Genomic DNA, 27,082 nt, shown 5'->3' on the forward strand with positions numbered 1-27,082 from the left:
GAGAAAATAAATGAAGGGGGGGGGGTTCTGGGATAGGACTGCTCTCATTCGCTCCCAGCTGGCTGCTGGTGCTTGGCCCCACCAGCAGCCTTTGTTATCTGTCGATGAAATGATACATTGAGTGGATAAAGTAATGGCTTAAACTTACTCTTATTAAGTGTGGGGAGCACTCTAAACTGGGGACCAGTAATGTTTTCGGAGGAAGAACCAGGCAGCTTGTATTCTTTTCTTTGCCCAGCCTGCAGGATGTCTGCTGAACTGACGCCTCTGCCACTGTAGCAAAAGAGCAGCCGCAGAGGACCATGTGCCAAAGAAGGCGTGGACTGTGGTCCAGTCAAGCTTTGTGATGGACAAGGAACTGTGAATTTCATGCTGCTTTCATCTGCAACAACATCATCTTGATTTCCCCACCCCAAGTGATTTCAAAGCATCCTGTCTCCTGTGCAAAAGCAGGCAGAGGGCTAGACATAGCATCGTCTGCTGTCTCCATGATCTGTCCACTCCATCCTTGCTCAGTGTTCAACACTCATGCCCAAGTCTTCCTGGTTTGTATTTAGCAGTGTATACTCTTCCACTTCCAGGTCAGCCAGCACACAGATCACTTGACCCTCAAGGCTCTAACAGTTCACGGTGTGGCTGGAAGTGGTTTTCCTACCACTCTACCACCTTCTCAGGCATTTCAGTGTGTTCCCTGCTCTCCATTTTGCTTTCCTCCCTTCTCCCCTCCCTCCCTCCCTCCTTCTCCCCCCTCCCACAAAGACTACTCAGTCAATAGCTGTACTCACAACACCCAGATACCAGGTCACCTCCACACATCCCTTCCAGTGATGACAGCCTGTGCTTCCAGTTGATGAGAAACAAGGTCAGGTCTTGTTTCATGGCAACCCCTTTTACACAAGCCCCTCTTTTTTGTTTTGTTTTGTTTTGGGAGAGCAGCCAGCAGGCTCTCCTAAGGATTGAGACTGTGGAAATCTAAATGACAGCCAGAGGAACCCTCTTGGAAGCAAGCGGATCACCAAGGGACATAATAAATCCTGCCTTTTCTCTCCAGCTCTTGCCTGGAGCTCTCTGCAGTCTGAATACAAATGCCTCCTCTGGTCGGAATGGCTGTGCTGGAGCAGGGTTCCCGACATCCTCTGCTGCTCCAGCTGCCTCAGCCTCTCAGCCCTGTGAGCTGATCCTCTGGCTATTATTTCTGGAGGAGCCCTTCATTACATGAAGAGACCAAACAGCGCGGGTCTTACCACCACACTTAATTAACTTTGGAGGGGAAGCAAAAAGGATAGACTTTTTTTTTTTGAGACTCCCTATTTCTGATAATAACATTCTCTCCAATTCCTTGACAGCTGGCTGTAGGCATTTTGGCATTGGGCTGATATTCAAGTTAATATTTGGGAGACTCTTCAAAGCTGGGTGAAACGGCTCTCAATATAATTAGAAATCCCATCCTTCCCTCCCTCTTCTCCCCTCCCTCTCTCCTTTCCTCCCTTCCTCCTTCTCTCCTTCCCTCTAGTTTTCTTCAAACAATCTCTTCTCTGGGACTTTGAACATGCTGGAATGTTCCAGGTGCCAGGGAAGGACAGGTGACCAGTTGTTATTCTTTCTTTGTTAGTCTTCCCAGTATCCACTTTACTGTCTTCCTGTTCATATATGGGGACCGTGAAGAGGGTGATAGATCATACACTGTGATGACTCTGCACTGTGTACCAGGCCTGGCCTATGTGATGTTGCTCATAGCAGATAAACATCCTTGAATCCTAATGGCAGCCCCCGGAATGAGAGATCGTCTCCATTCAACCTTGACAAAGAACCAAGTGATGTAGTTTCTCTGAGTACTGGCAGAGCCGAGACTCAAATTCAGTGCTATAGTTTGGATAAGTGGCCTCCAAAGGCTTGGTCACCAGCCTGTGGTACTGCTAGAGGTGGTAGAAGGTTTAGAAGGCAGGGCCTGCAGGGAGGAAGTGGGGTCATGAGGATAAGCTAATGAAGGACTGAAGGGGTTATTGGGGCCTTGAACCCCTCCTGTCTCCATCTTTGCTTCCTGGCTGCCGTGAGGTAACAGACCCCTCTGCCATGCACTTTCTGCCACGATGTGCTTTGTTGCCACAAGCCCAAAGCCACGGGGTCGAGACCATGAACTTAAACCTCTAGAGTTACAAGCTCCAATAAACCTTATTTCCTTGTTTACCTCAGGTTTTTGTCACAGTGTGGAGAGCTGATTAATATCCATAGTTCAAGTGCCTGTGGTTCATCCTTAGTGCCCATTCTCTGATTAGATTTCAATTGGCCTTGCCAATTGGATCTTACCATCCATCCACCTACCCATCCATGCATCCATGCACCCATGCATCCATGCATCCATACATCCATACATCCATCCATACATCCATTTATCCACCCATCCATCCATCCATCCATCCATCTACCCATCCATCCATCCATCCATCCATCCATCCATCCATCCATCCACCCACCCACCCACCCATCCACCCACCCATCCACCCATCCATCCATTCACCCACCCACCCATCCAGACACCTCTCCATCCATCCACCCACCCATCCACATCCTTTCTCATTGCTCATATGAAGAGAAAGTGTGTACAGTGTGAAGTGTTTGTAGGTCGTTTCCCCACCTGAATGCTCATCATTGAGGCTCATTGGGCCTGGTGACTATGCCTGAATGGACAGGTGAAATATGTTTGTTTTATATTGAATATTCCAAAGCAGTTGTGCAAAATTGAAAAAAAATAGTATGCATGATATCTTATCTTTGATACAAATTCAAGCAGTTTGACTCTACCTCTCTCTGTGTGTGAGAAAGATGTGTTTGTTATTCACCAGCCATTTCCTTTGCCATCTCATGGGTTGCCCACAAATACTTCAGCTGTGCATTTATATATCACCTTTCAAAGGTTCCTCATAATTGCCTTAACACATTTGAAAGAGGGGCTTCCTGAATGTACCCATGCAGAGCACGTCTCCAGTACACAAAGGAAAGCTTCCGATTTTACCCACAGGTGTCCCCAACCACTGCCACCTTGTTAACAAACTCATCGTATGCCTTTCATCCCAGGTGGCCCACATAAGCAGCGCTCAGAAGCAACCATAGGCTGGGACCCCATTGCATCTCTTGGGTACCTGTTACACCCACCCAGCTATGCTGGGCTCTGCGTGGGGAGGTCTGCTCTGGCCGGTTCCCATGACCTGCCTTTGGCTGGGTATTCAACACACTCTGTGATCTGGTCCAATCTCCTACTGTCAATGTCAGCTCCTGCCTGCTGAGCGCCATTGTGCCTCCCAGCATTCTGAGGATCACAGCTGTGGCAGGATTCACTTTTTCCTGCTTCTGGAACATGCCAGGGCCCCTCTGACCCTGAGCCACTGCAGGTGTTGTTTCTGCTGCCTGGCATGCCCTCCAGCCCTTTCTTGTCCTGGATGTTCTTACTCTTCTTCCAAGACTTGTCTCCCGTCATCTCCTGGTTCTTGGAGGTAGTTTTTCCATCCTCCAAACCCCTCATTTTTCCTTACCTGCCCATAGCTAATGCTTTTTGTTCAGAGTTCTGAGTTTTCATGGCCTTGTGAAAATAAATGTTCCTCCTGGGGCACTCTGGGGTAATTTACTGTCTATACTGTCTCCTCAGGAACTGAATTGGGATGATGTCCAGAACACCATTTCACTATGTCTGGAAAGTAGCGGGGGGTAAATCTAGGTTGGTCTGATGCCCCAGCTTCTACCTCATTGCTACTAATCTAGAAAAAATGACTAGGAAAGCATGGGCTGGGGGACAGGCTGGACCAGTCCTATTGGATGAAATTCGGCTTGGTGCTATGTCCTCTGTGGTAAGTAGAGTTTTCCCTTCTGTGAAACATGTGCTTTCACCACCAACATGACCTTGTGGGATGCCAGGCTTGGCTACAGACAGCCAGAGAGTGGGGGTGGGGTGGGGGTCAGTTAAGGCTCAATGGTGTGTATCTCCAGCATCACTTACAGTAGGTAAGGAACATGGAGGTCACTGGGCATCCTTCCTGGGCTGATTCTCATTCTAGAAAAGCATTCTGGGAAGTAGAGGCGTGCCGAAGTCAGGGACTCTGACCCTGATGGATGTGAGTTCTGTTTCTGATGTGCTCTCTTCAGAGGGACAAAGGTGTCCCAGAATGACTACTTCCTTCTTCAGTTGGTGGGTACCAAAATGGTGAGCATAAGGAAACTGAAACCCTGAGCACATCCCATGCCAAACGGCATTGCACCAGGGTGCACACCACGCCAAACGGCACAGGGTGCACACCACGCCAAACGGCACCTTCATCAGGGCCCAGCAGCACACATGCGCCATCCGACAGCACGCATGCGCCATCCATTTCCTGAAAGCCATCCAGGTGCAGACCCTGGGCTGGGCTCTTGGGACAGAGCCGCAAGCACAACAGACATGGAGGCCGGGGTGTGGCGCAGGGATGAACCATGGAAGCTGTGTTAGACTTGCTGATTTAATAGCAATTGTATCAAGTACCCTACAGGGGAGAGTGGAGAGAGCCATGGAAGATGGAAAGGAGGTGGCAGTGAAAATGGGGAGCAAGCAGATCCCACATGGAGAGCAGACCCCCAAAGAGCTTGAGGTAGGAGATGGTGTTCTTTAACCTACAGTGCGTGGGAAGCTTCTAGCAGGGGACAGGGAGAGTGGTAGAGGATGCTCGAACTGGGAAGGCAGGAGCAGGACTCCTGGGCCTTGTTTTCCTGCACCCATCAGAGGTCCCTGACGGGTTTGCATGAGCAGGCACTGATGATTCCCCTAGCCATCACCATAGGTGATCAGACACTGATGTCACTGGGTCTCCAGAGGGCAGCCCATTTACTTCAGTGTCCCACGTACCCCGGGCGGAAAGGGTTAGAAGCGCCCCAGAACCAACTCCTAAGAAGCAGCCCTAAATGGATGCGGCAAGCAGGTAGCTACTGAAGCACCATGACTTTCATTCTTTGTGGAAGAACAGAGTCACCTAGGCCTCAGAGCAGCCACCTCATATGGTGACTGGCAAGGTGACTTGGGCTTAGAGGGTCGTGGCTGAAATGAGGTCAGGCCTTCTCAAGAGTGCTCTCTGCCCTCTTGGGGCTGCCAGGAAATGCTGACATGGAGGTTCGTCTTGAGCTGAGACTTGGGACTTAGCGTCATATGCAGAAGAACGAGGCAGGGGCCAGGGACACAGATGGAAATGACATGGCAGGTCCCAGCTCTCCAGGAACTCAGAACAGCAAGGGGTGGACAATAAAGGTTGAGAGAGGTAAGGAGACTCAGAGGAACCAGCCCTGGGGTGGGGGCAGCTCTGAGTGTGTATGTGCGAGTGTGTATGTTTAGTGTGTGTATCAGAGTAAGTGAATGTGTGAGGGTGTGTGTGTCAGAACGAGAGGGGTGGAGGCAGAGGTGCTAAGGGCTCTAGGTTAGGGAGAGGGCTGCCTTGTAAGAAGTCTACTGCCTCCAGGCTCCTAAGCCCCAGGGCCATTCTCCTTCCCTCCGTGAGGTTCACAGCCGATGGTCATGTATGTGACTGTGCCATGTCCCCCAGAGGTTCCCTTAGAGTAGAAATGGCAGTGCCTGCCTTGCTTGTGAGGTCCGGAGCCTGCCTGTCTTCCCAGCTGGTCGTCGGGAGGCAAATGCAGCTAGGGATGGAGTGTTTAGATGTTTAGTCTTCTGACAGCAACAGGGTGCCAGTGACGGTTCTCAGTACAAGTTCAAGACCATCTGTGAAGTGGATGACGCACAGAATGCCAGGTCTCCCTGAGCAGTCAGTGAGGCTGGTGCCCTGGGGAACTAGCTTAGCCCACAGGGTTTACCTCATGGCTGGCCTGGGGCTGTGCGCTGTTCTATTTAATCTTTGCACAGTTTTGTCAGGGGAGGGGTTTTTATTCTCCCCACTTGACAAAGGCAGAAAGCAAAGTTTAGGAGTTGTGGCACTTGCCCAGAGTCTCAAAACCGGGAAGAAGGCAAGTCAGGATTTGAGCCCAGATCCGCCTGCCTCCACAGGCCCTATTTTTAGCCACTCTGCATTTAGCTTTTCAACAGACAAAGGCCGCTTGGCCTGACTGCCTGCATTTGCAGCTCAGGCTTCTTCCTTCCTGAAAAGCATGGCCATGGGAGCCTTTCAGTTTTTTTGTATAGTGAGATCAGCAGCTGCTTCCTCATCCATAGTGGATGGGACATTTGGTCGTTACCATCACCGAAGGAAGACACGCCGGGACTGTAGCTTAGTGGGAAGGCCTAGCTGTACAGAGGTTTTCATTCCACACTGTGTGTCTTCCGGCCACATGAACCTAAAACGAGAGCTGGCTTTTGTTTCTCCTTATGTCACCTTGTTCCAAACATGGTGCCCTCCACCCCCCTACACAAACAGGCTAAAAGGTGAGCATATCTGAATGTCATCTGGAATTTGGGGCAAAGGCCTGTAGCTGCTGCTCTTGGCCCAGGGTGGTAAGAGCCTTGCTACCTCCCAGTCAGGTTCCCATCAGCTCAGAGCAGGATGTTGGGGGCACAGAGGCCTCTCTAGTATGATGCATGGATCATAGAGAGAGAAGGTGGCTTGGATTTGAAGCCTAGACTGTGACCATCCCCATGCTCCCGTCACCCTCCACAGACCAGGCACATACAGGTGGTAACACGTCGACAGCAGGGGTCATTATTGCCACCTGATGAGTAGCAAAACTAAGGCTCAAAGAGGGCAAGTCACTTGTCTAAAGACGCACAGCTGGGGAGGCGGCTGGCAGAACTTTGAACAAGGTTCAGGTCAGAGTCTGGGAGCATTCACGGCCTTCCCATGTGCATCTAGAATCTGGCTAGCTCGGCTGTCATGTCTCCCTTTCAGGGACATCTGCTTAGCATCTGACAGCAGTGCATGGAGGTGGCCAAGACCCTCCTGGGGACATGGTCCCTTAGTTTTGTGTTTGTCTGAGAAAGCCATTATTCCTGCGTCATCTATTTTTCCCTACCTGAGCTGGAATTTGCATAAGTCTCTGTTATGGCCGTGCAGAGTCCGGCAGTTTTCAGTATCTTGGTCACACTGTACAACCCTCCCCTCAGCTGGCTTCTAAAACACAGCATCCTGTAAGCAGACCCTCTCCTTGTCGGTCCCCTCCTCCGACCCCTGGTGACTAGCCGTTTAGTTACTGTTTGTAGACTTGTCTGTTCTGTGTATCACCACTCAGAAACCAGGAAGTGGGTCCCCGTGGATTCATTCTGCCTTAAGAAAAGTCAGGTTTGACCAAGGAAGACCTCCTGAGGAATCTCCGATAGGAGGAATGGCCCAGATGTCTCAGCTCTACATCCAGAACAGTTCCAAGACTGCTGCCTGAGATGATCAAGCCTCACAGGATACTCCAGTCAGGACTTGATCATGATTCTAATTTTTCTTCAGGTCCCCATAAGATTATCAGCACCTCCAATCAGCAGGAAATAGCTTGGAAAACTATGCCCACATTCCCAAAAAAATGGATTATGGATGTTTGTCTTTGTTTAGAATTGGCTTACAAGTTGTTATGGATAATGGTCAATAGAAAAGCTAAACAAAGGAGATTCGGTTCAGAGTTCATGCTTTAAAAAAAGGGGGGGGTAGTCTGTACCCTGTCACTTGTGTTTTAAATAAATGCTGATCAGCCAGTAGCCAGGCAGGAAGTAGAGGTGGGGTGACCAGGCAGGAAGTAGAGGCGGGACAATGAGAATTCTGGGAAGAGGGAAGTTTCAGTCTACAGTCATCACCCAGCTGCAGAAGAAGCCAAACACAGAGCAAGCCTTGCTGAAAAAGGTACCAAGCCACATGGCTAACACAGACAAGAATAATGAGCTAATGTAAATTATAAGAATTAGTTTATAGAAGCCTGAGCTAATGGGCCAATCAATTCATAATTAATGTAGACCTCTGTGTGATTCTTTGGGATTTAATGGCTTCAGGACCAGGTGGGACAGAAACTTCAGACAATAGGTCTCTGAGTCTTTTTTTCTATTCTGTTCTTGTCCAGCCTTCAACCAATTCATTGTTCAGAGATGAACATTGCTCAGTGAAATGCTCCTTCATCACTAGCACCCAACCACCAGCCAGCCCCATGTGTCCTGCCTCAAAAATCCATATCCGTCTTCTCTCCTCTCGCTGCCACCTTCTTTATTGGTGCCACCAACTCTGTGATACTCTGCCAGCACAGATTCAGTAGCTCAGCACAGGTATCAGTTCTGAAGGGGGATCCACCCGACCACCCACCACTGTCACGACTACCCCACCCGGCCTTTTACATAGCACATTTTGCATTACTTAATTCTTTTGATACAGAATCTCATGGCCAAGCTGACTTTGCACTCACTAGGTAGGCGAGAGTGACCATGAATTCTTGATTCTCCTGCCTCAGCGTCCTGCCTATACCCACCTGGCTTGTTGCCACTTCCTGTAGGAGTGTGAGCTCTGGTTAGTGTAAGATCTAAGAGCCCCTTTATCTTGCTCTCTGACAGGCAATAGGAGATCAACGGTTGTTAGCTGGAGAGTGGCCAAATATGACTTGAATGGCCATCACATAGTAATGCCCCATTTATCAAGCACTTTGAAGTACCAGGGAACATTCTAGCTCCTATTACACACGAGATCTCATTTAATCTCCACTGCGGCTCTGTAGCTACTGCTCATATCTGTTTTATAGATTAAGAATTGGAGTATCTTGGTCAAAGTGTACCCTGAGCAAGGGTTGGCATGCAGGTGTGGGGAAGGCCTGGTGAAGGTGTGTATCAACGGGGGCTAGACTGAGCCAAGGCAAACTTCTGCCTTGGTTCTCAAGAAAGCAAAGTAGAGGACTCCCTGCTTTGGGAGCTCGAATCCCCACCACCTTGGGGTCAAAAGTTCCCAGGGCAGGAACTGGGGTGAGGAGGGTAACCTAGTGAAAATTTGGATTCCCAGACTAAGTCCTGGTGTGACTCTGATTTTCTAGGTTATATCTTATACACTCAGTTTCTTTGGTAGAAAAATGAGTAAGCAGGCTTAGAATGACTTGAGGTTCTCCCTACTCTATATGCATGAAGAGAAGGAAGGGAGGGGGGAAAAAGGAAGGAAGGAAGGAACAAAAGAAAGCAGGAAGGAATTATGTGTTTACCAAATAACAAAATAGAAGAGATGTGGATAGAATCCAAACACAGCCACCCCCTAATATTCACGAAGGCCCTTTTATCCCCAAGAGACAGCCATCTTGGTCTCCTTACGTACTTTTAATAACAGAGAACTTTCTTACAAGACTTTTTCCAATATGTCATTTAGAGACCTGTCAAGGGCTTCACACACTTTCTGTTGAAAACGATATTCCCCGGGGAGCAGGGCTGGAAAGCATTGCAGTTTATGCACATTCCACAGAAAGGACACCGTGGTTGTGACCAGATGGCTAACACTATGAGGCTGTGTGATTACAAGGTGCCGTTGGCAGTTAGTGTTTTTCTCTCTTGTACTTTTGATCTGTAACTTTGTATGCATGGACGTGAGTTTGCAATTTTTTTTTGTAGGTCTGTGAGAGGCTCCAGGTCCTTCCTTACAGACAGAGCTACAGAACTCTGTATCTTTCAGGTCCTTGCATCTCTGTTCCGCACAGCCTTCAAGTCTGCCAAATGGATACGCCACTCCCCCCCTGCCATCAACCTCATCATCTCGGTCATCACCACAGTCACTGCTATGGTCACCTCTGTCACCATCTCCCCAGGAACGGGGTCTTTCCTTCTCTGTTCTCTGCCCCAGGGTACAGGTTAGTTGTATAGGAAAAAGCTTTATAGTCGGCTGGGTCATTTTAGAGGTATCAGAGGCAAACAACTAACCCTTGCCAAGAACATTCACCCTGTTGGTTATCTTAGGTCATCCTTTTCCCCCAGTCTCTCCACACCCATTACCTCAATGTGAGGCCTGTAGGAGAACTGTGGAATATCACTGTCACCCCATTTTGCAAAATGACACAGAGAAACCAGCTACCTTGATGAAGGTCACACAGTTGGTTATGTCTGTCAAGAGTCAACCTTGGAATTCACCTTGTATTCATCTTGTCTCCCTCTCCCTGTTTCTCAAGCCTCCTCCACTCCTCCACCACATCACAATCTTAGCCAAATTTACAAAACATCACATCTATATTTTTTTATCTGACATTTTCCCCTTTGAATTGGTTAAATATTTTTGCAAAAGGAATTTTTTGATCTTCATCTGCATGGATAGAATCACTCTCCCACACATAGGTCACCCTAACAATAAATGCACAGCCAATGTCATGGATGCCCCAGAGGGCAGACCAGAGGGTGACTGGTCTGCTTTCGAAAGGCGATGGGGAGTGGGCATGGTAGCATGTGACAGGTGTCTTCTCCACGGTCAAAGGAAAGTTTACATGACATCTGGGCATTAGTTATATGTATGTCACTGATGATCCAAATCTATCTTCGGTGGTCCCCAGGGCTGCCTGCTCTGCACCAGGGGGATTATCTCACCCTCCCCAGGGAACCATCACCATGTTGTGGGAAGGCAGCTGCCTGATGTGTGTCGGATATTGGCTTAGCAGGGCTATCATTGTGTTGCTGGGAAAGTCGCTGACCTCTCTGAGGCTGTGCTTCCGTCTCTGAGTAGTATATCACAACACTTGGCTGAGAGGACGAAAGTGGAAGTCGGGGCTGTGTAAGGAACATGGAGGCTCCCCCACAGATGGCATGCCTCATGGCGACTGTCTGCTTCTCTGTCACAGAAGCCTATTTGAAGTCCCACCTTGTCTGGAAGTGAAGGCAGCCAAGGTCACCAGATGGAGAGAGGCAGCGAGCGACTAAAACAAGTCTATCTAAAGCAGCTTGTGGACTGGGAATGGGGCCAGGGCAGGCTGGATGGGCCTGTGTTTGGGTTGGAAGGTGGAGAATGAAGGGGGAGAGCAGAGAGGAAGGGGAGCCCGTGCTGGAAGGGGTCACTTTGGTGACAGCCCCCTAACAGTGGCAGTAATCGTGAGGGAGAGGGGTGAGGCCAAGTGGGAAGGGCTGGATCATTGTGGAGCTAGGAGTCTATCCTGGGGGCAAGGCATAGTCAGACTCTAAATACATAATACCTGGAGAGAAGTTTCCTGAGACATGGGGCCGAGGGAGATTTGTAAGATTCCAATCTGCTGAGGAGACCAAACCCACACAGGGCTCATAAGCCCAATAAGCCCTTGGTGGCTCTTCTGATAAAGATCCTCAGAGGCTTCTGGTCAAACCACCTTTCAGTCATGGTGGAATAAGAAACACTGTAACAGGCCTATGCCCAGACAGGGTTTGGCAAAGCTAGCCAGGACAAGATTTTTGTAGTTTTCTTGTGGCAGGTCTTTGGCCAGTGGACTGACCTCCACTGTGAACAGTCAAGGGGTCCCTGCGGTCCGGTCTCAGGGAGGCCATGGGGTGAGGGAGAAGAAGGGAAGCCAGCGGTAAGGGCAAGGCTCATGGGACCTATGCATCATCTGTTGCCAGACTGAAGACGGAAACAGCCCAGAGATCGTTGAGTGTGCAGGAATCTCTGTCCAGTATTCCACATGGATGGACGGGCTAGCTTTCTTTGATTGACCCCAGCCCCTTCAGTGACATGCATTACCCTCAGTTTGCTGATGTTCGTGTAAAGAAGTAAGCCAGTGCTTACATGCATTTCAGTCTGCTGAAGAGTGTTATTGGGAGTAAACAATCTCATAATTTTTTGAATGCCCATTTTTATAATCAGGAGATATAATGGAAACATCTAGATATCTAGTTAGGGTCAGTGTCTGACTGTCATGGCTTGGCTTCATAATATTTTTAGTTTACAAGGAGCAAAAGCGCATACTTCTAGAACAGACCTCAAGAAGTCTCATGAGGCGAGCCTCACTTGTGAAGACAGGGTTTGTGCTGGATGCTGTCTGCCCAGCAGAACGACGAGGGAAGTGTCCTGAGCATGTCTACGGGAGGCTGGGCTCTGCTGTGGCATCCTCTAGCTAACTGCACTTGGCTGGTGCCTTTGGAAGACATTCCAGGGCCACATCCCTAGTGGTCAGCTTTGGGTCTGTCCTCATGCTGGGGGTCACTTAGAGCAGATTTACCAGGCAGGAATGCCAGCTTCCTGGTCTCTGAGAGGCTGGAGCTTGCCGTTTTGAGGTAGCAGTTCCCTTAGTTTGTTAAACTGAGGCTTCTTAGAAAGTCTCTACCCAATTAGATGATCATGACATCTTTGAGGTTCTGCGGCTCAGGCCAAGAGCAGAAGAGGCCAATTCCCCTGGGGGAGTGCTGAGGCTTTTTGAGAATATTAAGAGGGTCCTGTTAGGGTTGCATGGGTTTGAACACAGTCATGGCCCTGAAGCAGGGGAGTTGGTCAGGAAAACTTGGAGGTAGATTGGTTATTATAACAAGGAACTAAGTTCCTTCTGTAATTCTGTTAACTGTAGCAATGGAAAGGTAGTATGTGCTCGTAGAATAGAAACAAAGCCTGAATTCACTAGTGGGAAATTGTTCTGCTAACAGTGGTGCCAGGATGGAACCTAAGCCCCCAGGAATCCTTGAGAAGAGCTCTTCCTCTGAGCATCTCCACACTGGCCCCTGGTTTGTTTTAGTTTAAAATACTCGAATTTAAAATAGATACAAGCTTATTTTAAAATACTCAAGTGAGCAGACGAGGCTCACGTCCTGGATGTCACATGGATGACAGACATTGGCGACATGAACACTGCGGCTTCTGAGGGGAGACAGGGCTCTCTATGCCTCTGTGTCACAGTGTGTCTTTCAAGGGTGTGTGATAAGACTGTAGACAAGGCACAGCCTCCCTGAAGATGTCTATATAGACAGTCCAGTGGAGAATCCAGCCTCGGTTTCCCTCACTGGGGAAGTCTCATTTCCTCTCCTTCCCCATTCCCTCTCTGATGTAGGCAGTTCTGGCTGGCCTTGTAGCCTCCTTCCTAATCCACCCCGGATACATTGCATGTGGACGCTGTTTCAACAGCCCCATGGCTTTGACTGACTTGGTCAGAGCCTTGTTCCCACTCCCCACCCCATTTCATTCTCAGTGGGCCTCAGACACCAGATGCAAAAAACACTTTTTTTTTGGCAGTTGCTGGGGGCTCTCATCACAGAGCTGGGAGAGCTTGGAGTGCCCATGAAGTCAGGTGTCCAGGCCAGAAGCATGGCCTTTGGGCTTCTTGGGCAGGATCTGAGTAGACCAGGGATAAGCAATTTGGGGACAGTAGCTTTGTTTCCTGCTTCCATTTCCCCTCCTGAAAAGTGGTGAAATAATCCTGACCTCAGAGGATGTTAGGAGGCTTTTTGATTAAAGGTCAAGAGCAAGACTCCCCTAGACCAGCACCTTCTCTCTGGCTGCAACAGCTCAGGTCTCCCTACCTCTCACCTGTCACCTAGAAGAACCAGCTGTCCCTGTACAATATTGTCTGCCCTAGTCAGTGTTCTATTGCTGTGAAGAGATATTATAACCAAGGCAACTCTTACGAGAGGAAACATTTAACTGGGGCTGTCTTACAGCTTCAGAGGTTTAGTTCATTATCATCATGATGGGGAGCTTGGTGGGGAGCATGGCACGGACCATGGCAGTACGCAGCCAGACCTGGTGCTGGAGAAGTAGTTGAGCGGTTCACATTTGGATCTGCAGGCAGCAGGAAGAGAGAGCCACTGGGTCTGGCTAGGACTTTTGAAACCTCAAAACCCCACCTCTAGTGACACATTTCCTCTAACAAGGCCACACCCACTCTAGCAAGACCACGCCTCCTAATCCTTATCAAATAATACCATTCCCTGATGACTAAGCATTGAAATATATGAGCCTATGGGGTCCATTCCTATTCAAACCACCACATCATCTGACTTGTAAGGGATCAGGAGGCCCCAGTATCTTCGAGCTCACATTAGGGCATCAATGCTGTGGGTTGCTGATAGACAAGCCAATCCCTGGCCCACATGTCTGCCTGCCTTTCTCTATCTTCTCCCCTGCATTTACCCTGTTCTGCTGTTCCTCCTCTGGAACTCCGTCCCGCCCTCTCACTTAGCAGCTCTCTTATTCCCCCCCCCTTATTCCCCCCCCCCATTCCTGCTCTACCAACCCCAAGGGCCAGACTTCCCAGACATGCCCACTTAGCCACAGAAGGGGTTGTGCTCTTGATAATGGCTTGACTGGTGAAAGTGATTTTTGATGCTCAGAACTTAAGAGTAGTTGAGTCAAGCATCAGAGATGCTACACCTACTACTGCCACACACTGGAAACTACAAATAATAATGGGGGAAATACTTGTAATTAGATTTTTAAAACTCACTAGGATTCAAATAATTCAAATGTAATGATTCTATGAACTTCTATCCTATCCACATGAAGCAGGGGAGAACACCGCAAAATACTAATTCCCAGAGAGATTTGATTGTAAAAACTGTTTTTTGGGGTATGTGTTATTGATACCAATTATTACATTCTTTCTTTATTGAGAGTTAATGTTAGCAAATAAAAACCAGCGCATGCAATATAGGATAGCATATACATGTTCCCCTTTGGGGTAAAAATATGAATACATATATAATATGAATATAATGAAAATTTAAATAAAATGCAGCGAGCCCTTTTATCTGTTGTGTTTTCTTCTCTGTGATCATCCACAGCCTGAAGATACTAATGGAAAATTCAAGACGTAAACAAGTCTTAGGCTTTTAGTTGCCTGTCAATTCAGGGATGGTGGTGTATACCTGTAATTCCCATATTTGGAGGCCTTGGGCCGGAGAATTGTAAATTTGAGGCCACACTGGATTAGATAGCCTGTCTCCAAACAAACAACAGAAAAGGGACATGATGTTCCGGGTTTCATGATGAAGCCTCATCAGCCCTGCTCAGGATTGATCAAATCCTCTTGTCCACAGGATCCACATAGGCTGTGTGTGGGCTGTGTACCTTAACATCCATTGTGTGTGTTGGGGACGGGTAGAGCCATGTCCAGAGGGGTGGCCACTGAACAGCTATGGGCCCAGAGCCACCTCGTTACATTTTTCAGAAGAAGCTAGAATGCTGGATGTGAATTCAAACCTTTTGGCTCTAAAACAAGGATGCCTTCATTTCCAGTGAACTTTCCTTTAAAAACGGTGACTCTCATATGCCTTGGACCTGGAATTAGTCTGGAAACTTCCTTCCCACTGTGCTAGCCCTCAGTGTTGGAAGGGGCCGTGTAGACCGCAGGGGGAGAGCTGTCAACAGCTGCCTTTCAACTGTGTACCCTGCATCTAACAATATAACCAGCCAGGCAAGAGGTCCCCAGGCGCAACAGAGGCGAGACAGCTATGAGGGGAACTAGCAGACTTTTGATTGGATTAGATGCCTACTCTACAGGAGGCAATTCACTTCTATTACTAGAAACCCACCAAAAGCCTGTGGCTGGGGAAGGCGCAGGCCCCAGTGAAGAAGCAATTGCTTTATCTTGCTGAATGGACATGATGTGCCCATCCAAATGCCTCTACACGGCTGCGTCCAGGCCCGTTCACGAGTGCTGCTGTCAGCTTTGCTAGCCCTGACTGCAGAGACTCATAACATCAAAATGCTGATAAATAAACAACTGATAAATATCCAACCACAAAGGAGACGTTTACAGCACCCCAACGCTCGGGGCGCATCTTGGAAGAAAGGGCAGAAAGAATGCAAGAGCCCAAGGAAGGGGGTGGGAAGCATGGGGAAGGTGTGGAGCACTGAGCCAGGCATGATGTAGCCCCTGCACTCGTGAACCACAGCTGATATACCTATGGATGCAGGACTGAGCCTAACTGACAGTCGATCACGGAAGGGTCTCAAGGCTCCACATCTCCTAGAACCCACACACGGTGAGTGTTGCTTGGTAGGAAGGAAAACTTTCTTCAGTGGTATAGCCACTGGCAAACTCCCCACATAAACAAACCTTTGCCCGTGCTCCTCTAAACAACTCCAGTGAAAACCACTGAGACACACGTGTGCAAATGCACATGCATGTGTGTACACGTGCCTGCGTGCATGTGCGCGTGCGCGCGCACGCACGCACGCGCACACACACACACACACAGAGAGAGAGAGAGAGAGAGAGAGATGTGACAGCAGAAGAAAACGTGGTTGGAAAGAGCCAGGGGATTAGTGAGAGTGGGAAGGGACCAGAGAGAGGGTAATGGGTGTATGACTATAACCGAAACACAGCAAGTACATGCATGGAAAAGTTCTGACAAAACCCACCGCTCTGCACAATTAATATCTGCTGGGGAAACATGAAACATTTGGCTCATTCAAACAAACATCTTGTGGATTCTGTGGAAGTCCCCTGGACATGTGGTCACTGCATGTCCTCCTGTGCCCTGCTGAGTCTGGAAGACTCCCTGTCTTACACCTCCCTTTTCAAAATGCCTTTTCAGAGGTCATTATTGCTTGAGTTTCGCTCCCGATCGGGACAGATTCGTTGGCAGTAGTGTGGGGAGGACTAACATCCTCCTCTGTTAGAGTAGCAAGATAGCATATGCTCCACTCTGGGCGTGGGAGCTGAGGCGAGAGATGCCTGACTCCAACCGAAGGCTTTCTCCTGAGTAATGAGTATTTTTGCTTCTGGAAATAACCCATAGTAGCCCTGCAGCTGAGCCTCCTGCTCTTGGCTGTGATGAGGCCTCAGTCGTCCATCCGTCCATCTGTCTGTCTGTGTCCCCCCTTCCCCCCGCCCACTTCCCAGCATACTGTCTGTTCTTCAGGTTCCCAGAAGGCTTCATTCATCTTTTATTCTCTGCATTTTCATTCCTGTTTCTCTGCCACCCAGATGCCTGGGTCTGAACTACCCTGTCTGGCTTCCTTCATCCTCTATCTCCAGACACTGGAACTCTGGGTTCAGATGCCACCTCCCATCAGTCTGGGCCTCCTTCATGGCAGCCGAGACCCCAGGAGCCATTCCCGCTGCTGTTTCTCTCCACTTGCATCCCTCCCTTCCCTTTCCCTCATACTTGCCCTGGTGATTTGACCTCCCATTCCTTCTGAATCCATTCCCTTCTCTGGCTGTAAGGATCGAGGGCCAGGGCATCCTCAGTAGGCTCCAGGTCTATACCCTCCTCTAGCCCACCTTCCTCTGTGCTTCCTGAAGGGATAGCAAACCTGATCACTGAAAGCCTAGACTTCCATGTGGCTCCCACAGTGCACTCGGCAGAGAAGGATCTGCGTCCTGTGGACTTCTGTACAACCCTTTCCCACTCCATCCCCTGTGGACATCAAATGAAGCCTAGCTGTTCTAACTGCCCTAAAAACACCCGGAAGCGCGGCAGCCCCATGCCTCTGGACCTTCTGTGTCTCTGCCTGGAAGACGCAGCCACTCCTTGCACACCCATCACCTCCAAGGCAGTCTTAGAACTCTTTGGAGGTGACTTCCTCTGAAGAGGGAGCGCTCGATTCTCCAAGTGTGGGCGCTGCACATGGTTGAAGGGCTGTGCTGTCCCTTGGCATCCTCAGCACTGTCTTTCCTGCTAAACATGCATCCTTGGGCAGGCGCCACATTCACCCGCCTCTGTCTTCTGTGAACTGCTCAGGGTTCGACACATGGCAGGCTTAGCGAGTGTTTCCTGAATGTCTCAGTGAAAGAACGGATAGCCCTGATGCTCAGAGGTGCTGGTTGAATGTTTGGAGGCCATTCTATCAGGAGTAATTTTAGAGTTGGCAGTGACCATGGTATTCATTTTTTTTTCTGGAGCTAGAAGTATTTATGATCACCTCTGCTGTTTTCTGAGTCCAGAAACCAGGCCAAAGTTCCCATATACTCCAGGAGAAAGGTCTCATGAGTTTGGTAGCAATTTGCCATTCTGCTTGCTCCGATCCATGACCATCGTGGGCCTAGCTAGCTTTCTCTCCTTGTGGCCAGGCCCACACCCTTCTCACTACACTGTCAAACAAGGGTTGAGTTGGAAAAACCCCTCTGAGATCAGCCAATGATAGGCCCCTGTGGTTTCTTCAGATTGGTCACCTGAGGTCCAGAGAGGAAAATCTACTTGCCCAGGATCTCAGAGAGGGAGGAAATGTGGAGTCACACCTGAGGCAGTTCGTCAAGATTTTATCAGGTTGGAAAGAATGATTAAAGGAAATTTTGAGGTGTTCTAGGGAGTCTGGGCTAGCCTGGAGGTGGAGATGCCAGGGAGGGCCTCTATGGGGCTCCACCTGGGGCAACATGGACAGAGGAAACATACCAAGGTTGGAGAAGGAGAGGGCTCGTTTTGAGGCCAGCAGAGAGAGGAGAGACACAGCCAAGGTCACAGGCTGCCAGGCAGACAGACATCTGTGGAGTTCACAGTGTGGTCTAAGTAAGGAAGTGAGGTGAGAAGCTTTACCTGAATGTTTGGACAGATCCTGAACAAAAGGCACAAGCGGATGGGGGAACTCAAGTCAATGGGTACATCTGCTCCCACGTACACACCCCACGAAAAGTACGCGTCTTTCCAAAAGGCCTGTACCCAAGTGCTCACAGAAACACCGATCAAAACAGCCCTAGAGTGGAAGCAACCCAACTTCTTCCCATCAACTGGTAAATAGAAAGGGGCTCCCAAACAGTGGAATATTAGTCAGCTCTAAAAAGGCATGCAAGCATGTGCATCAACATGCTCCAACAGGATGGGCCATGAAAACATTTCCCAAGGTAGAAGAAGCCAGTCACGAAAAGTCCCATGCTGTGAGAATATTTATCCGAGATGTCCAGAACAGAAAGGTCTACAGAGATAGAAAGTAGATGAACAGCTGGGTTGAGGTAGGTTCTGCTGAAGGGTGAAGGGGAGGGTGAACGGCTAATGTTTGTTTCAGTGATGGTGAAAGTGGTTTTAAAATTTGGTGACTGTGGACCCACCAATACAAGCAACCTATACGATGGGTGTGGGTAAGGTTTAGAGTGCTTTCGAAAGCCAGCGGCTCTATTAAACCCTTGACTGGTACAGTTTAAATGGGTGGATTTTCTAGTATAAAATTTTATAGTTAAATAAAAGGCCACCCTGGTTTCTGGAGGCATGAAGGGGAAGCATGGGAGCCCGGCAGCCACAGAGCAGGTTCTGGATGACAGTGGCTAGCTCACAAGAACACTTAGTGTCTACCTGCAGACATCTTGGACATACTGATCTCACTTAGGACGGATCTCTTCCACCCTAGGGTTTGTGAACCCCAGCACCATCCACATTTGGGGCAAGGTCATTCTTTGCTGCAGGGCTGGGAGTCTACAGCAGTATACAGGGCTGTGGACTGCTCAACAGTGTCCCTAGTCTCTACAGCTAGATGCCAGAGCATCCCTCCCGACATTGTGACATTCAAAACCTTGCAGTTGTCAACAAGGTCCCCTGAAGTGCAGCATGGTTGTTGGTCAGTACCGCCTTCCTTGCTGGCGACTATTGCAGAATCATTTGAGCATCTCCCCCTGAGGTCTCGTTTCCTACACTCTCCAATTTTAGGGTACCCATTCTCCCTCTGCATTCCCTGTAGAGTAGGTGCCTTGTGTTGGGTCCCTGGACTCCAGCACAGAGTTTATCACCTTGTGGTCACTCAGGAGCCATTTTATAACCTACGTGGGCCAGGGCATTGCTTCTCACAGGGCTGTGGGATGGTTACTCATGTGTTGGGGAGCACACAAAGTGTCAGGTGCTGTTGGCATTAGTGATTATGATTCCTTCTCTGCCTGTGACATTGACAGGTTTCTACACAGGTGTGCCTGTGTCCTTCTGCCACTGACAAGAACACTCACACTAGCTTTGTGCAAGGACTGGTGAGAAAAGGTCCTAGAACCTCCACCTTCAGGGGTCCCTGGGAAGGTGCGTACCCGTAAGAATGAAGCACAGAAGAGCCATGCATTCCCATCTAAGGACTTTGGACCTATTTTTGAGCAGGGGAGTGAATTCTCAGATCTGTATTATGCAACTCATAATGAGATAAATATGAGAACTGGGAACGGGTAGGGGTCAGATGAAAGATAGGGAACAAAAAGATGGTGACAAACTTAATCGGGCAAACTGCTTCTAAGGACACCTGCTCCAGGGGACCTGGAACCCTCAGAGGCAGGGTGTCCATTCACAGAACCACACTGGAAATGCCTCTCTGTTCACTCTCTCCGTTTCTCCCCATGACCACAGTCCTGGAAGCCACGGAAGCCTGTGTGCTGATGACTGAAGTATATGCTCCTTGCATAAAATCAGGAAAGCCTGAGGAACAACCCTGTCACCCTGGGCAAACATTGTTAACTGCCTTTGGATTCCCTTCCCCCTTCTCCCCAAGCTTTTGTCACAAGCCTGGGGCCACATCTGTATCTGCAATGGGTTAGGCTGTTCCCATCCATTCCCAGCTCTCTGTTTTCAGTAAAGACATGCCAAGCCCTCTCTTCGGCCGTGGAGACACTCTTGAGTTTGGGTGCTTATCTTGAGGATTGATAGAGTCTTTTTCCTCATCCCAGTTACTTCGTGTGAGTGCACTCTTGTCTTAAAACACTTTTGGCAAAGAACATTTTTGGCCTGCCAAGACCCTTACCCCAGTATCAGGGATGTTTTCCCTCCCAGGATGAGCTAAATCCTTCAAATTGCAGCTTAATCCTGCTTTTACTTCTTTGGGGTGTTGGTGGAGTGGGACCACAGCTGGGTTTGTTTTCCCCATGGACATGACAGCTGGAAGGGTCCCCAGATCTTCAGGAGACAGTGTTTCTAAAAGGAGTGTTTGCCAGATGGAATCTGTCACCAGATTTTTGCCTTCTGCCTTGTCCCTCCAATTCTGATGTATCCTTCATTTCATGAGAGTTGGATAATACACATCTGAGTCAATGCAGTGAGTGCAAATTAGCTATTAGTCCAGCACAGAGGGAATGCGCCAGCTTCGGAATCCGGGGAAACCATCTAGGCTGAGACAAAACGGGAGGAGGTTGACCCAGACAGGGTGATACAGCACGGAGAGGAGTCAGCTGCACAGGCAGTCGGCCTGGTATCAGCTTTCTGTGGGACACTGAGAAGTGACCTTCCTTCCTGACCCTTAAAGACAATGCTTGGTAAGGGAACCCGACAGTCATCAGCCACCTCCAGTTAGCGTAGCTACTCTGCCCCCTACACAGGGAACAAGCAGGGAAGCATAGCTGATCAGGGGTACATGCTAGGTGCCGGGCCCTGAGCTATGCATTTCAGGGTCATATTTCATGTTCAGGGCCAGGATAGGATCAGCAGCATCAACCTGTTGTCAGAATGAGTGTCAGGTGGGGAAACCTAGGCTTCCAGGCTCAAGGTCACTGGGTTGCTCCAGAGGCCAAAGCCAGAGTCAAGGCCACTTCCTCTACCAGACAACAGCTACCACAAGCCCCTGATGGAGGAGTCCCTCCCTCCCAGTAGAGCGCAGGGGGGTCTTCGTTCCCCATTTTGGGGCAGCATCTCAGGAGGATGTAGGCAGGGCGACCTGTTCTTGACAAACTAGAGAGCCTCCTTCCCGTCAGCCCCAGGCGCCTCACTGGTGCTCAGCAATCCAAAAGTCTCTCCAAGCTCCCACATATACATCAGGGGAGCAACGCCACTGCCCAGACTGAGGGACAAAGCAAGCCTTAAGGTGAAGGTAGACTTTCAAATCCACCCTAGCGGGTAGGGGGCGTCTGAGGCTGCCCCACAATCCCTCGCTTGGCGGGATGGGGTTGCAAACCTAGCTCTTAATCCCACTTTGTGGTGGGTATGACCCTTGAGGGTTACAGGGAGGAAACCGAGGTAGAGGCGCTAGCTCAAGGTCAGGTGCCTGCTGTTTGCAGCGCAGCCCGAGGTCTAACTGGGCACGGGGTCACAACGCACCCCGAGGATCCTGGAGCAGGCAGCCAAAGCTTCCACGCCACAGCCTGGTCATCGCGTCACCCACCCGCGTTCCCTTCCCGAGGAGACGTCTCCCGGGAGGCGGCGGCCACCTTACCTTACCTGGTGCTGCTGCTGTGCGCTGCCAGCACCGGGTCGCTTAGGTCCGCGCGCCTGCACTGGCTGGGACAAGGATGGAGCTGGTGGCGTGCGCCTAACACCCACTTCCTCGTCCCCGCCCCTAGCTCGCTCCTCCTTATTCTGAAAGCCGCTCCTTTCCTTAGCATTTTTCTCACATATTCATCCCCTCCTCTCCCCTATTTGTCCTCCTTTCTCCCTCCTCCTCTTCTCTTTCCTCCTTCCCTCCCTCTTTTGCTCTCTCTTCTCCCTCCCCCTCCCTCTCTCTTTCCCTCTCTTTCTCCCCCAACCCCCGCTTTCCTTCTCTGCACACTTTCTCCCTTGTCTCTGTTCTTTTTACAGGGTCACTTATCAACCCCCCCCCCTTCCGCACACACACCCGATGGCTTCCTCCTGCCCTTACCCTGGGCACCTCCCTGGCCTGAGACCCTGCCCACCTGCCTGCACACTGGTGGCGTGAGAGGGGATGCTTAGCTATGGCCCACTCCGGCTTGAGAATTCTAAACCCGAAATCGGCAGAATCCTTCACCCGAATTCCCGGGACCTGACCACTCCAAGCTTGCAGAATGTGAGAGAAGAACCAGTTTGGGGACCTGGAAAGGTAGAGGTTTGAGAACTGAGAATAGGCAGAGCTCAGTCAGAACGGGGTTCTGGTGACAACAGGGAGGGGGTGGGGTTTGGGGGGTAGGACAAATAAAGTCTGTCCAGGCAGGAAGTCCCATCTCCCAGATGTGGAGCCAAGGCAGCCTGAGGTGGAGCACCTGTCAGAAGTATGTGCTTGAAATCTGCATAGACTTGAATCTCTCACTTCCCTTTGCCAAACTTCTGCAGAGAACTCCCTCACACAGCAGATCCCCAAAGACCCAGGGGCTGCTCCACTCACCTACCTGCCTTTCTCTGCCAGGCTGCTGCTCCCGTGCCTGGCACGGCACTGTGGTCATCCTGCCCATCTATCAAAGCCCTGTGGTAAGCACTAGGCAGGTGTCTCCATTTGTAGCCCTAAGGGGTCCTAGGCACCTCAGAGAGGCTTGGACAGCAAAGGAGAAAGCCTTGGCCAGGGCAGTGGGAGGGAAAGAGGAGCTTTGTATATCCTCTGCTCACTAGGGATATATGTGCCAAACCAGTTTAAGGTGGCATTCTGGATGCTTCTCTTGTTTGCTCGCCATTGACAAGCAGCCCAGGTCATCTGTAAAAAGTGCAAGTTGAGTCGGGCATGGTGGTGCATGCCTTTAATCCCAGCACTCGGGAGGCAGAGGCAGGGGGATCTCTGTGAGTTCGGGGCCAACCTGGTCTACAGAGTGAGTTCCAGGGCAGCTAGGGCTGTTACATACAAAGAAACCCTGTTTCGAAAAACAAAAAAATCAAAAACAAACAAAACAAAAGTGCAAGCCCACACTTCTCCTTGGAGTTACACTCAAATCCAGGCTCCTCCCATCCCCAGTGGCCTCCTCACGATGAGTGAGGCCACTGTCCACACCCACATAGTGCTCTTCTCAGCTAGACCATGATGGGCTGTAACTTGTATGGATACTAATGTGTTGATGGGAATGGCTTTGACTGGAACTCGCAATGTCTCTTTTCTGTCTTCTGTGGGATGCCATTAGAGGGGCCTCTGGAAGAGGCTGCTTCCTTATCTGAGTCCCCAGGAAACAAGCACTATTAACAAGAGCTGAGCCTGCTGAAAGCCTTTGTAATTTCTGAGGTCATATGATCTCTTTATTTTTTTTTTTAAAAAAAAGTTTTTAGTTTTTAGTTTTGTATGTATGAATGTTCTACCTGGATGTATGTCTTTACACCATGAGTGTGCCTTGTGTCCATGGAGACAAGAAGATGGCACTGGACAGCCTGGAACTGGAGTTACAAATATGAGCCACTGTGAGGGTGGTGGGACTCAAACTCAAGTCTTCAGGAAGACCAGCCAGTGCTCTTAACTGCCGAGTCCATTCTTTAGACCCAAAGTCATCTGATCTTGTTGATGGTCGTGATCCCTTCAGTTCTTTCCGAGTCGTAGGCGCGGTCAGGCTGGTTCGAGCCGTTGGTGGCTTGGAAGGATGGCTGTTTCAAAATGACCCCCACAGTTTGGTCCAGGCTCCTGTGCGATGGGGGGTGGAACATATACCCTGCTCTGGGGGTCTGGATCAGGGAGCTTTGCAGCTTGAGCTCTCTCTCCACCATCCCTGTGGTGCTCCAGTCACTGCACTGTGCAGCCGTTTCAGATGACAGAGCGGCTGGAGAGTGAGGCTCAGCTGGCCTAGAACTGTCAGGTGAATGCAGAGCAGGCTCAGGCAAGAGCAGCATAAGAACCACGTCAGCCCACAGAGAGAACAGTTCCCTGTTTTAGGCAAGCCAGAGAGGATCAGTTCCCAACTCTGAGGCCCTTTCCTAGTCTGTAAAGGCAGCGTCATAGTCAATGCCTGCTGCAAAGAGCTTGGGCAAGGCCCAAATCAAGAATGAAAGGGAAGAGAAAATCAGGTGTGGTGTGTAGACCTGTAATCCCAATACTTGGGAGACCAGAAGATCAAGAGTTCAAGGTTGTCCTTGGCTCCAGAGTGTCCTAAATGGCACGAAACCCTGCCTCAAAAACAAATAAACAAAAACTAAATAAGGAAGTATTAAATTCACTTATTTACTTAGCAAAAGTCTACGGAAGCCTGTTGGGCACTAATTTTGTGCCAGGATCCAGAGCTGGACAAGATAGACAAGGGTCTACTACACCACACAGAGACAGACAGGCCAGGTGGTTCTACTAAAGGAAATTAAAACAGGTAATAGGACTGGGGATACCTGGGACAACTGTGTTTACCATGACTAGTGTGATTGACATTAGAACTGAGATGGCGAAATAAGAGGGGGAGGACAGTGTCTCCATGGGAAGAGCAGCAAGTTCCTTTGAGGTAGGAGGTGTGGCCTTGTTGAGAGGATGGGAAGAAGACAGGTATGAAGGACAGGGTGCTGATCAGAATGGGGTTAATAAGCTGGGTGAAAGGAGTTAACCCCAAGGGAGCAGAGCCACCACAAGACGGTGATGTAGTATTGTCATCTGTCAATCTGTTTGTGTTTATTTCATTGGTTAATAAAGAAACTGCCTTTGCCCATTTGATAGGCCAGCCCTTAGGTGGGTGGAGTAAACAGAACAGGATGCTGGGTAGAAGGAAGTGAGGTCAAATGCGATAAAGCTTCGACCCAAGATGGACGTAGGCTAGAATCTTCCTGGTAAGTCACCACCTCGTGGTGCTACACACATTAATAGAAATGGGTTAAGCAAGATGTGAGAATTAGCCAATAAGAGGCTGAAACTAACAGGCCAGGCAGTGTTTAAATGAATGCAATTTGTGTGTTGTTATTTCGGATGTAAAGCTAGCCGTGCGGGATCCCGGCGGGATGAAAAGCAGGCCTGCTCGCCACATCACTACAAGACAGTGGGATGGTCAAACTGCCTGTGCTGGGAAATATGCTACAACCAGCCTCCCAACTGCAACCTTTTCCAGTTCCGAAGCTTTCCAGCTCCATCCCATGGAGAGACCGTTGGAAGTGGCTAAGCCCTGACAGAGACATCGGTCCGACCTTACAGGGGCTGTGGAGGCTGCCATCCCCAAGTTCCCCTGCTCGGAGTGTGTGAACACCATCTTCTTCCGGCAAAGGGCACCGGAAGAAATCTCTCATGCTAAGAAAACCCAAACTGCTGTTGACAAAAATAGAAAGAAGGAAAAAAAAGTTTTTTCCTGTAGAATGCATAATCTCTGCCGAGTCTGACAGCTAGAAATTGGGGGGTGGAGAAAGGGGGAAAGGAAGAGAGAGAGAAAGGAGGGAAAGACAAACAAACAAATGCAACAATTAAAATGATGAATGACACAGTATGGTGATAACATTTAATAGGAGGAGCCTGTGGAAAATTCCACTGAGAACCAGCTGGGTTTTGTCACCGGTTATTTCCTATGGTGGCTTAGGGTTTGTGCAGGACCAAGAGTGTGGTTGGGAGTGGGCACGATTTGCTGGCCTTTGTGCACCCAGAGTCCTGAGATGTGGTGAGGGTTTCAGTTCTGGTGTCCTGGAGGAGTAGAGCCAGTTCCTAACCATGAAAGCTGCTGCAGGACCCAGACCTAGCCAATCCCAGCACCTCTAAATCTGCACAGTGCTCAGTTAGGGCTCGCGAGACAGGAAGGTGCTCCACGTGTCAAGTGTTTGCATATGGTGTTGAGTTCTTTGCGTACAGCATCTCAACTGATTCTCCTCAGAGCCCTGTAAGGTAAGCATTGCTATTTCCTCCAGGCTGCAGAGGAGGAAATGGAAGCCACAGAGGACTCCCCACTTCTCATTTCTACAACTAGGGATTCATATGAACACGCCCCTTTCTTTTAGGTCATATGCTCCCTTGGTGAAACAGACTGTTCTGTGAAAACTCAGGGTACGGAGTGGAGAGGAAGCCAGGAGGTGACTTTCTAGAGTAGGGCAGCTCATGGACTGGGTGGGAGAGATATTCCAAGAAACAGTTTCAGATGCTCTGGTTTCAGTGTTGTTTGTCCTCCAAGACTTGATCCCCATTGCGTAATGTGGGAGATGCTGGAACCTTTAAGAGCTAAGACCTAGTACAAGGTCCTTAGACTAGTTGGGAGTGGCCTTCTGAAGGGGTTCTGGGATCTCCCTGCTTCCTGTTGGTATTTGCAGTCTCTATCTCTGGCACACGCCCCTGCCTAGTCTGCCTTGAGGTCTTCCCCAAAGCCAGGCACAGGGAGAATTGTGAGCTAAGTCTCTTGTCTCTAACAGCCCTGTGGGAGAGCAGAGAGCCCTGAGTTCAAACCCTAGCATGCAAGTGCACATGAGAGCATGTTTTGTGTGTGTGTGTGGTGTGTGTGTGTGTGTGTGTGTGTGTGTGAGAGAGAGAGAGAGAGAGAGAGAGAGAGAGAGAGAGAGAGAGAGAGAGAGAGAGTGCTACATACACATACAGGGAGAGGGAGGAGGGAGGGGGAAGGAGGAGGAGGGAAGGAGAGGGAAAGGAAGGGAGAGGAAGGATGGGGGAAAGGAGGGAGGGGGGAAGGGAGGAGTTTGGCTAGAACATGGATGTTGAATGCAGGGACAGTGGATTTCTGAGAGGCTGAGAAGGTGCATTGGTCTAAGTCCAAAACAGCTCTTGAACATTATCCTAGAACCTGTGCTTTGTCCTGGTGGCCAAAGAGAAGA

The 27,082-nt window shown here is 49.7% G+C and overlaps 1 protein-coding gene and 1 long non-coding RNA gene across 6 annotated transcripts in view; one reads left to right on the plus strand and one right to left on the minus strand.

Annotated features, from left to right (window-relative positions):
- Hrh2 (histamine receptor H2) overlaps positions 1–22,169 on the minus strand; it is a 40,911-nt gene extending 18,742 nt beyond the window's left edge. For 2 of the 5 annotated variants that reach the window (XR_012910354.1, XM_075969609.1), the window contains exon 1: positions 21,890–21,978. The gene's annotated coding sequence lies outside the window, so the exon portion shown is untranslated. Of the gene's footprint in view, positions 1–21,884 lie in introns of all 5 variants that reach the window. The other 3 variants (XR_012910355.1, XR_012910356.1, XM_075969611.1) reach the window with 3 other exon arrangements.
- LOC142848076 (uncharacterized) lies at positions 22,087–25,679 on the plus strand. The gene is made up of 3 exons (XR_012910357.1): positions 22,087–22,472; positions 22,809–22,870; positions 25,262–25,679. It is a non-coding gene; the product is annotated as an uncharacterized LOC142848076 (long non-coding RNA).
- The last annotated feature ends 1,403 nt before the right edge of the window (positions 25,680–27,082 follow it).

The sequence above is a fragment of the Microtus pennsylvanicus genome, chromosome 4 (assembly GCF_037038515.1).
Source record: "Microtus pennsylvanicus isolate mMicPen1 chromosome 4, mMicPen1.hap1, whole genome shotgun sequence".
Classification (NCBI taxonomy): Eukaryota; Metazoa; Chordata; class Mammalia; order Rodentia; family Cricetidae; genus Microtus; species Microtus pennsylvanicus.